Source organism: Semicossyphus pulcher, unplaced genomic scaffold (genome assembly GCF_022749685.1).
Source record: "Semicossyphus pulcher isolate SPU_LCO1_2020_fin unplaced genomic scaffold, fSemPul1.0.p SCAF_13, whole genome shotgun sequence".
Classification (NCBI taxonomy): domain Eukaryota; kingdom Metazoa; phylum Chordata; class Actinopteri; order Labriformes; family Labridae; genus Semicossyphus; species Semicossyphus pulcher.
The window spans coordinates 9,657,664-9,669,590 of record NW_027211637.1 but is presented as its reverse complement, the minus strand read 5'-3'; the positions used below and the strand labels follow the sequence as shown (position 1 = coordinate 9,669,590).

Below are 11,927 nucleotides of genomic sequence, written 5' to 3'. Positions count from 1 at the left end.
CAGATTAAATTTAAGAAATCAGTGCAGGGCAGCCATATACTACTGAGAAAAAATGTTGTTGTAAACTAACCACAACTGAAAAAGAGGTGTAACTTCGAAAAAACTTTAAAAGAAAACAAACGTAAGTCTTCCCTCAAACAAATCAAACAAATGTATGTGATTGTAGAATGAATGAAGCTTGTTGAAGATTTAGTTTTTATGCATTTGTCTTTTATTTATTTTTCCTGATTGAAATGTATTGTAAGGTCATAATTTGTCATTCATCACATTACATGGCATGATGCACCAGGTCTACTACACCCATTTACAGGAGGAATACACGGAAACATACACAAGGTTTTACAATGGGGAAACAGGAAGTTTAGCTCATTGCACTTACAACAGTGAATGGAACACTTTGTAGTCATTTTTAGGCTCTCAACCTTTTTCTGTGTTTTATTTTCACCTTATTTTCTTCATTCAATTGGGTTATTTTATATATATATAATTTTTTTTACACATCTCCATTGTTCAAATCACCCTCTCACCCCTCTTCATCTCCATCTTCCCCAAAAATTATCCGTCGACCCAAAAAAAATTACATGGAAGCCAGAATATTTTTCCCTTTTTTTGTTTTTCATGTCATCTCATTTTTACAAACACAACATGTATAGAAACTCTACACAGACCAATATGTTTTTATTTATTTTTTTCATATCCGAATACAACTTTTTAATGAGTTTTAAACAGTCCGCACGGGCCAGCCACATACGTACACAATGAATTTTTGTATGTTATTATTCAAATTGACAACTGCTCTTTGTTATTTTGTTATTTTCATACACACATGTGAGCAGGTAGGTTCAGCCTGCACACGCGCCAGCTTGTGTCGCTGGTTAGTGTGCAAAGGCCTCTCTTACGCCTGTGTGCATGTGTGTGTTGTGAAAGTTAAAGATTTACATGTTGTACAGAACATGTCCTTGATGGCATTTACATCTTGTTGTTATTTGTTCAAGGCGAATTCTGTTTGGTTTTCATCTGGTATTTACACTGGAAAAAATATGGCAGCCCGTGAGGTGGGAGGTCAAAGGTCAAAGAGGTTCAAAAGGTCAAGAGACGAGTGGGGGGAGGTGTCCCGATCATGCACTTGTAATTTTACTTTGATGATTCATTACAGGTGAAAGATGAATAAACGCTCCCTGATGGTTTTTCAGTGAAAGATGGACTTGGTAGCAAGTTTAGTTTGTTGTCAGCATTCTCACTTTCTTTTTACAACCTCTCAACTATGAAACATTTATTTTTATATATTTATATATATATATACTGTATATATATTTGTGTGTTTTAAAATCTTTCTCCGGTCCTGCTATATATCACCTGTCTGTTACCACTGCTCATGCTGTTGGTTGTAGAGTTACTACACTACGTACTGTACAAGCACTGTTTGCTACCTTTTTGGTTAAGACTCTGTTTGATTCAAAGACCAGTTAAACCTTTAGAGATGTCTTTTAAAAAACGGATCTGATGGAAGCAACCTCTTTTGGCTACATGTCTGTAAATGTCACCCTGTGTGTTTTATTGCAAACTGATAAACACAAGAGTTTTGTTCCAAAACATAAATGATAAGTTAAAGTCAGAATATTTAGAAAAATGTACATTTTTCAAAAATTAAAACTATTTATTTTTTCTGTTATCTATGGTTTAAGGGGCTGAAAAAGCTTTATTCCCAAGAAGATTTTAATTTAAATCTGTTAACATTATAATTTGAAACACAACTCTAACTAAGTTTTATGATTCATTGTTGTCTACATTTGTGCTTCAAACAACTCTAAAAGATGGGCTCTGGCGTGGTTCTATTTTGACCACTGGTGATTGCTGTAGTCTGAATTGAAGTCCATTGTGTTCCTGGATATAGACAGACACACTGCAGAGAATAGACAGAGACCACTACTGGCTATAGGGCAGTAACAGGATGGCTTTCTTCAGTGACCAGTATTGTATTATTTAAGCCCTTGCTGCTATGCATATTTAAGTCACCTTCAGTGGCTGTATTCACACAGGAGCAAAAAATGTGACATATTTTACACATTTTGACGCAAACATTGTTATTTACATCTAAATGGCTGAGTCAGTCATATATTACTGAATCCCTCTGGTTATTAGCAGCCATGGGAAGATCACATCTGTGTCATATAGTGCTAAACATCAGATTTATTGCACCTGCATAAATCCATCCATTATTTTCTATTGTCTATTGAACATCTCAGTTGCGATGCTGCTCTTAATGCTTGCTTTCCTGAGGCAAAAGTGATTAAGGAACATTTTATTGAACTTTTTTTTTTTTTTTTTACAAACTTCCAAAAACATAAGACATACAATAGAGGAAGTTGGTAATAATTTGGGTAATTTTAAACTCTCTCTCATATTGTTTGTTCTACTTTGACAAGTGTTTTCTTTTTTTTATTTTATGCTTCCGGTGAAGTCACTGATCTAGTGGCAGTGTACCTGTGAAATGATTGCCCCAGGCTGTGTACTGCTAGTCAGCACCCATTCACCAAGTGCACCTAATGTGGAGGACAAATTAGATCCAAACACAACCAGAATCACCAAAATTACTCCACTGAGGACCAAGAAACTGCCAATAAAAAGACAGTTAACTTTAAATGCAATTATGACCAGCCATTTTCAAAATTATTCCAGTTTCAAATCTTGTATAACAACCAATCTTTTGACAGCAACACATGTTCATACCCACCAATCTTGTTGTCTGAAACAAAATAAACAGGATGACATCTTCTATTCAGGCAGACTCAAACACATAACTTCACTAAAAACTCTTTTTAAAATCTAATTATTGTGGCTGTTCATAAATGACGCGACCGATAAACATAATTTGACACTTTATATGTTGAAGTATTTCAAACCTAGTGTATATCTCTTTTCTTTCTTTCCTCCCAGCCTGCTTTGTATTCCTTCTCGGTATGATAAAATAAATTCTGACATAAATTATCTCATAAATGCTTCACAAAAAATATATATATTTTGACTTCTTGCACAATGTCAGTGACTTGTTAGGCCGTGCTTAAATAAAGTTCAGGAGTTTTGAAGGCGTTGGGAGATAAGGGAAGTTTGTTTACTGCATAAACCTCTTTTAAAATCTGTATTTTCATAAATAGCCTCTGTATATATTCGCCCGGTCACAGCATGTTGGTTTGATACATTTTTAGATACATTTTAGTTTCTGAGGTACAATAATTTATTTTCCACAGTGTATTTAGCTTATAAGTGTTAATCTGTCGTGGCAGTGCACCGTTGAACACTCAAACACACGCGCACAAACTCACTCTCACACCTGTCAGTTCAATTTTAGGAATTCTTTGAATAGAGCTTCAGTAGTAGCCAACAGCAGTATTTTTAGTCAAATATAATGTATATTATTATCTATAATGTGTGTATATAGGTATTTGAACTGGCTTTGTGTTTGACCTAAATATTCTTTAAATAGTTCTTTCTCTGCAACATGAGAACGAGGGCACGTTCAGGAAGCTTATCACTTTTGGTGATCAAAAAACAAAACAGGACCTTTCTTTCTTCACTTCTATGCAGACACAAACTATATCAAGGAATATATTGCAGTATTTATATATGTATTCTCTCTAAATCTTTATTTTTTCTATATAAATCTCATTATATCCTTTCTGTATACTCAACTAACCCCTGTCCTTGTTTTATTTTGAAATACTTCGTGTTTAAAACAGCAAAGGGGGCATTATTGTATAGCATCTTTTATGACTTGTATTTTTTTATTCATGTATATTTATGGGTTATTTATGTCCATGGCAAATCTTTAGAAAGAGACCCTTTGGCAGAGGCTCCTTGAGGGGAGGGGGTCCTGAACATGCCAGGTAAACACAAATACTACAAAGACCCTTCTTATTATTTCCTAAATAACTGGTGACCTACAATTTAAACAAAGTCACAGAGTCTCCTTATATTGATCTATGAGGAATTCCACAACAACGCAATCTTGATATTAGAATAACTCGTGTGATAAACAATGATCTTGTGACTATTCCCATTTGTGTGTTCACTTCACTTTCCCTCCTCGTGTTTCGGTTTTTCCAAATATGATTCATTGCATAGAAGGACTGGAGATGAGAGGTCGCCTCTTCTGCCCAACATATTTGTTGTGGTTAAACTTGTGTTTGTTTTCTTTTCTTTTCCACATTGTGGTATGATGGTTGTTAAATACACGCATACAGACCTTCACACACTTACATACAAACATTAGGAACAGAACAATATAGAGGTGACTTTGAGGTTTTTCTGCGCCGGGCGGCATGCGAAGGTTCCCAGCGAGCGTTCACACAGACAATATACAGCAGAAGTTGGTTGGTTCGTTGGTTTTGCTGAAGGCCTCACAATATTTGGCCCGACAGAGTACGTTTTGAGTACCGAACCACAGATCCCACAATGCACTGCAGGAGCAACAGCAGGGAGAACACTGACCTGAGAAGAATCCATGACAACTGACAGTCTGAGAGAGGTTTTTGGGGGGTTGGGTTGCAGGTCTCGACGCCACCACAATAGAAAATGAAAAGTTAAAAAAGGCGAGTGGCTTTGTGACATGACCAAGTGTGATGTTTTTGGTTCCTCAGTCACAGAAGTGCTGATTTTTTTTCTCTCTTTTTGACACCATTTTCGAGTGTGCTTTCCCGTGCACTGTGCACATTTGACAGAGTGAAGACACATGCTGATACACACTTAAGTGTAAGGAGCTAGACGGTGCTTTTTGAAGACTCCATCTCGGAGGGTCAGAAGAATCACATCGAAACCCAAACCCCCGCAGGTGACGACGTCAAGTCCAGTTCTGCCGTGAAGTGTAACTGGTCTGCTTTTCAGTGCCTCTCTGCTGCCCTGCAGTGCTTCAGATCAGTCTCCATCTGGCTAATACAAGCATCTTTTCACTCCGATCCGCTGACTGAAGACTCGATGTCTCACTATTGGTTGGAGGAGAAGATCTGGGTGGTACCAAACTCTTGTTTATAGTTGAGCTCCTGTTCTCGGATGTATTAGTACAGCAGTGGTACAATATTGGAGTACGTTTCGTGGTAAGTTCAAGTCAGACTTACGGTTCATCAGTGGTAAATAAGACAGACGGAGGCAACACATTACTGTTCCACCAACTTTTAAAATGACACAAGATTGTGCTCTTAACTTTCTTACCACTTACTCTATTGCTTTATAAGTATTGATAATAAATAAGAGTCAGAAAACTGACAGGGGGCTTGATGAAGGTAACAAAACATTAGAAAACATAAATTAAAGAAAAATAATATCACTAACAATTATCAAAAACAAAGTTAATTTAAAAAATATAAATTAATCTCACTGTGGCCAGTGTTCCAGCTGATATCACTACATAAAAAAGTGTGATGAAAATATGTGTTCACAGGGTGTAATCAAAAATATGCCACTTTTACTTCAAAATAAAATACTTTAAAATGATTAAGGCGATATTGGTAACCTGTAACAAAAAAGTAAAAACCAGGCAAATAACAAAACTAAACTCTAAATTAGAAAAAATAAAAGAACACATGAAATGATAACCATCTACAACATGTGAAAAATAAATACTAGAGCCATGTTGTGGAGCAGTTGCAGAAAACCCTATCACCACAAGCACTGCAGGTAAATGTTGTCTTAATGGCTTTATCATGGCTGAAAAACAACCCAACCACAAACAGCTTCACTGATTACCAATCCAATTTTTTTCCTTAAAAAAAAAAACACGAAAGGCTCCTCTTATTCCCGTGGCTCAATTCCTATGTGTTGCTTCAGAAATCTCTCTTCTTTGTAATAGTTTACGTTGTCTAGCTAAGATGTGTATCCCAGTGTCTTTATGGCCTCTGTTTAGTAATGATGAACAGTGTAAGGTCTAAATATAAAGTTCCATGCATTCCAAATTCCTACTTTGTTTTTTTTTTTTAAATCCACTAAACACTTCTTTAAAGACATGGCAAGATTATTGGGTGGAAATTAGAAAGTAAGTAGAATCGGCATTCAAGAAACGCAGAAAGTTGAGGAAGAGTGGAAGCAAATGTTTTAACAGTTCCAATCTGGAATGTAGATAGAAACAGAGCAAACCGTGGATAGAAACACATGTCAACACGCGTTCTCTGTGTGTGTACATCATTATCATTGTCTTATTCATTCAATAGGACATTTCCATTAATTTTCCTCATGACAGTTGATGCAACAAGGCTTTAGTACCAGAAAAGCCTGCATTACATCAGTGAGTTTTATTCCATTTCCCCTGCTTCTTTTTTACTTTGAGAGGCGATAGAAAAGAGGAGAGAGGCAGGACGTTGCTTTTATTCCTAGTTTGAGCACAGGACTGTGAAACCAAGGATCCTAGCATGCCATGATGCTTGTGGTACAGATACCATTTGATGTACAGCGTTAGCAGGAAATAGCAGCTCTCATATAAAGAGTGATGTCATCAGCATATGGGTGTAGAATTGAACCATCCTTTTATTCCCTTCCATAAGAGCTGCGGTGATAAACTCATGTGGATGGCTGAGGTGGTCGATGGCGTCCATTGGTTCTACTCGTCCTCGACGACGGCGTAGATCTCAGTGGATGTAAGTGTATCTCCCTCTACTGGCACAGAGACGAGCAGCAAAAACAGAAACCTGTTTGAACTTTGCAGTCACTTTTGGCTGCCAGTTTCTCTTTTTGTGATGAAAGCCGTAGATGAATCAAACTGCTACAGGTTGGTACCAGGGCTCCACTGTGGTCTGGTGGAGCCTATTTCTTTGGCTGGGGACACTGGATGGAAGATAGTCCTTCTGAAGATGGATGGTGGCTTGAAATGATCTGTAAAAAACCGAAGAAGGTAAATTAGTCAAACATATTGTGTACGACCCTTTAAATATGATACGTTAAGTATGCTCTTAAAGGTGTTCGTAGACAACAGGGTCAACAACAGAACCTTTGCGTGAAAAGTTTATCCAGTTGTCAGTGCCCCAAAGTGCCAACTGGTCACCCTGTTTACAATATTTAGTTATAAGATTTTAATAATTTGCATATGGAAACCATAGCCTAACCATAACCATAGAATATATGGAATGATAAATGGACTGCACTTGCGCCGATCAGCCATAACATTATGACCACTGATTCGAATGAATAACACTTATTATCTTGTTACAATGGCCCCCGTCAGTGGGTGGGATATGTTTGACAGCAAGACAACATTTTGTGCTCTAAGTTGATGTGTTAGAAGCAGGAAAAATGGGCCAGGCTGATGCTTTGGGCAATGTTCTGCTGGGAAACCGTGGGTCCTGCCATTTATGTCGATGTTACTTTGACACGTACCACCTACCTAAACATTGTTGCAGACTAAGTACACCCCTTCATGGAAACGGTATTTCCTAACGGCAGTGGCCTCTTTCAGCAGGATAATGGGGGCCCCACCTCGCAACCTACAGGACTAAAAGGATCTGCTGCTAACGTCTTGGTGCCGGATACCACAGCACACCTTCAGAGGTCTAATGGCATGGGTCAGGGCTGTTTTGGCAGTAAAAGTGGGACCTACACAATATTAGGCGATAAAGGACCTTTCTAGTCCTCTGACCACTTCAGGTGCTTTACACATTAACATTCACTTATTCACACAATTAAACACTGATTGTATTGACTGCAGAATTTCATCTGATCACACACAGATACACTGAAACACTCAAGGCTATGGCCTCAGAAGCAATTGTGTGTTTCATTAGCTTTCCCCAGGACACTCCAACAGGTGGACTGTAGGATCAAAACAAGGTCTTTGATAATTGGACGGCCCACTCCATCTCCTGGGCCACAGCTGCTCTGAATAGAAATCTAACACAACCGCTAAATAAACTGACGTTTCTCTGTGAACTAACCATTCAAAATTCATAATGCATCTGGCCCAAGCCTATCGAATTTAAATCAGTTTTCTTATAATTTGAAGCGGTTATATGTTATATTTTATCAAATAGTTTAATTTGGGGTCTTCTTTTTGAATGACAAAGCGGCGCAGGGAGCATCCCATCTCTCTCTCTCTCTGATGGGGGATGGGATACAATTGCAGATCAGGGGTATCTTAAAGTTATTCCAAAGGGAAAACCACAAAATCGCAAGCAACTAAATGGGAGAAGGGAAAAACTAAAATGATGGCAAGCTAAGGACAAACTAAACCACGGCTGCCAAGCAGCTGACAAGAAACAAAAATTTCAGGGTGACCAGGGACACACCTCTAACCTGAGCACAGTTGCTGCCTTCAAGAAAACACAAAAGGCCTAGACCTACCCAGCACCAACAAACGACTTGAGAAATGGTAGCAATTCACTGAGAATGGAAAATCACTCAAGAGAACCCCTCACTACCTCTGATGGTGAGTCAGCACAGAGCTGGAACCCAAGGATATTTGTAGACTTCCCACACCTGGTGTCCATCAGGGGCAATCAGACACACACACACACACACACACACACCTAACTCTGCACTGAGCTGACTACCTCACCAAACTCAGTGAGTGGCAAGTGTGAGTGTCCCTCACAGTTGTAGAAACTTGGGCACTAGATGGTGGGTTAGCCTAGTAAATGCACTGCTTATCTGCAGTTTACTGTACATCAAGGCTCTGAGCTAATTTGTCAATAATCAGTCAAAGACAACTGGATTTCTGCTCTGCTTTATTCACTTAAGAAAAAAATCTGACCTAAGATCTTCCCATTCCAAACGGCAAATAACAATTGTAAAAGTAAAAGTAAAAAAAGCACTTTAACACAGAGCTGATCACTTGTTTATTGGTGAGTATTTCCGCTGTGAACAACCTGTATTAACAGGTGGGAGAACAAGGCCAGAGATCCCAAGACACCATGACAGCCTGTGCTGACGCAGCAACTGTCGATATGATAAGGGCCCATGTTACAGTGTTGCCTGAAATAAAACAAGAGGGAAGTCACTCGAACGATCTGGCACTTCATATTGTTTCACAGCTCTGAGAAGGCCTTTTATTTCGTGACTAGTAGTGGCCAAAGCTCTTTGTCCCAGTATTTATTTGTATAAATGCAAAGTTGGACCTACACATGGTCTTAAACTTCAACTTGCTCTAGGCTGACAGGATGTGAGAGCAATTCAATGTATAAAAAGGCACTAAAGTTTTCAAAGCTAGCTAGCACTAAGGCAGAAGGAGAGGGGGGACATTTAGCAACTCATCACTACTAAGAGATATTGCAAAGACAGCAACGCTAAGGTAAGAACAGCAAGACACCACAGACAAATTTTGCAAAATAACACAAGTTATGTATTTCTAATTTTTTTCACTTATTTTTGTACGTCATAAATTGTATGTATTTTATTCCATTTCATTTGGTAAGCTCTAAGCTGCTCCCAATACACAAGCGTAGGTGGCTACGGTTTAGATGTGTCCCTAGGAGAGAGAGTGTGACTCAGATAGAGATGTTGCACATTTTGTCTGCCAAAAGATACACTGTTTCAAGTCGTGACACTTTCATTTCTCTTTCATTGTAAAAACCTGATAAGAATATTTAAATGAATAAATACTGCTACATATTAAAAAGAGGGCTTCAATAGTCCTTGTGATCGGTGTTTAGTATCAGTACTGCTGCCAGCCATCAGATATTTGCCCCAAAAAATCCGAGACAAGAGCAGAGTCCCAGGAGCGGATCCAGACTTTTTTGACTGTGGTGTCCCAACTGGCGCACTTACTTACGCAGGGGTGGCATGAAGTATGTGTCCACACCCACACGCGTGCAAATGAATAGCGTTTAATCAACCCTTCCTTATAAGCTTAATTCTTTAAGGACTTAAACAGAAGATGTGTGGTCAGAGTAACAATTTAAGTACAAAAGGAAATGTGCCACATTGAAATGGAAAGAAAACTACTAGCAGCCTGTTGTAACACAGCCCAAATAGTTGATTTTAACACTAGTCCCGCCTCTGACAAGGCAATCCTAGTTTAGGATTTTGGTTCACGTTTATTTTAAATGCTGTAATTAGACAAACCATAGGTCCCTTCAGTTGCTTGAAAATGTAAAACCTGCTGGGTTTGATGAATGTTGCATTTGAGATTTGTGTATGGTTGTACAATTTGGAGTCTTTAATCACATTTACAGGTCGTCTTTGCCCCTTCAATGAACTCCTGTTTCCTGGTAGATCCTGTAGCAACATGTTTCCTAAATGGATATGCATCCTTTCAAAATCACTGCCTTCTGGTTTTCTTCCCACTGTGACTGACCCAGATTAACATGCTGCATATTTATATGTACTCAGGACCAGACTTAATCTGTTCCAGTGAACACAGGCCCCTTAAGGGCTGATACACAACCCACACACTCACACAACACGCACACACACAGATAGACACAAACGAAGGCATACAAAGAAACACACAAAGATGTTTGAATATGAGCAAGGACACATGCACACACACTAGCTGACTCACTGGACTGAGAGAAGAGGGAGGGAAAAACCCTCTGTAGCCTAAAGTATATGAACACGTGCTACTGTGGGTCTTTTGGTCTGACGTTATTTCTCATGGTTTGGGCTGAGCCCCACACTTCCTGTGGAGTGTGTTTGTAGTAAGACCCTTTCCTGCATCAATATGAGAGTGTTCAGTGAGCTCTATAGAGAATCATTTTTCATTTGGTGTGAAAGATGGTAATTTGCGTCGAGCCCCCCGTGCATGGAACTGAAAAGTCATTAAACACACCTGAGAGGATCTGAAAGTCTGACTGTGGGCTAGGCCAACATTACTTGGCCCACCTGACAAACATTCTGTGTCTGAATGGGAGGAAATCCCTGCAGACAGGGTCAGAAATGTTAATGAAAGCCTCTCAGAGAGCTATCACATGTATGTCATATATGCATACTTTTTGCCAAGAGACAGAATTCAGAGTTCAACAATCAGAACATTTTTCTCCATGGATGTCAGGATGAAAGTAGAAATGGCTGAGACAGAGAGAGGAGAAAAATACAGAGGATACTTTCAGTAACAGAAGGAACAAAACACACACAGAGAGAAAGCAGATTAGGATGTGGTTATTTGACAGAGAGAGGAGGGCAAAGGAAGACAGCAAAAAAGTGAGAAAGTGAGAGAAAAGGGAGACAAAAAGCAGTGATGTGTGACAGTGGGAGTAGAGTGTGGGAGAAGAGAGAGAGTTCTCCTTGCAGCAGTCACATGAGGCAGTTAATCAGCGCATGGCTGCACACTAACACACAGGCTCAGTACATTATCTTTTATGGCACATATACACAGCACTCTGCACACAATATAACAGCAACATCAATGCCTGCTAATCCCTGAATAGCACTGCACCAAGGCAAAAAAAGGCTACTTCTAAAGAAAAAGAAGAAACAGAGTTTCTTCTGCTTCTATTTTTACTGCCCCAACTCATATAACACATATCTACACTTCTATCAGATCCACGAAATAAGCTAAGAAGCATTCACCGTCAACACATTTAGGTACAATTGCTGTTTAAGACCAAAGGAAAACCTTTCGTCTTGCTACAATATTTAGAATCTAAATTTTGATTTAGAAAAGACATAAAAGACATTCTGGGACTCACTGGAACCACAGAACCACAGTCATACTGCTGTGTAACCCAGCATCCTTTGTTTTCCTTAAAAATGTTATAATATGTCATATGATGTCAAACAAACTTTTGCTGTCTGGATTGTCTGTTTGATGTTTGTAAATATAAATAGGCCTAAATAAAATAATAATAAATATAAAGATTGAATACATTTTCCTTCAAAGCATGAAACATCATGAGACGATTTTTCAGTTCTTAACCAAAACCACAATATTTCTCTAAAAATGAAAAATGAATAAAATGAAATGAATTTGGATCATGATGACATAATATCTAACATATGAAATATCTTAACAA

At 38.6% G+C, this 11,927-nt stretch overlaps 1 protein-coding gene across 1 annotated transcript in view; it reads right to left on the bottom strand.

The window, feature by feature from the left end:
• Positions 1–195: 195 nt before the first annotated feature.
• Positions 196–11,927, bottom strand: part of bsna (bassoon presynaptic cytomatrix protein a) — a 124,336-nt gene continuing 112,604 nt past the window's right edge. The window contains exon 16 of the mRNA XM_069660300.1: positions 196–6,858. The gene's annotated coding sequence lies outside the window, so the exon portion shown is untranslated. The remainder of the gene's footprint in view (positions 6,859–11,927) is intronic.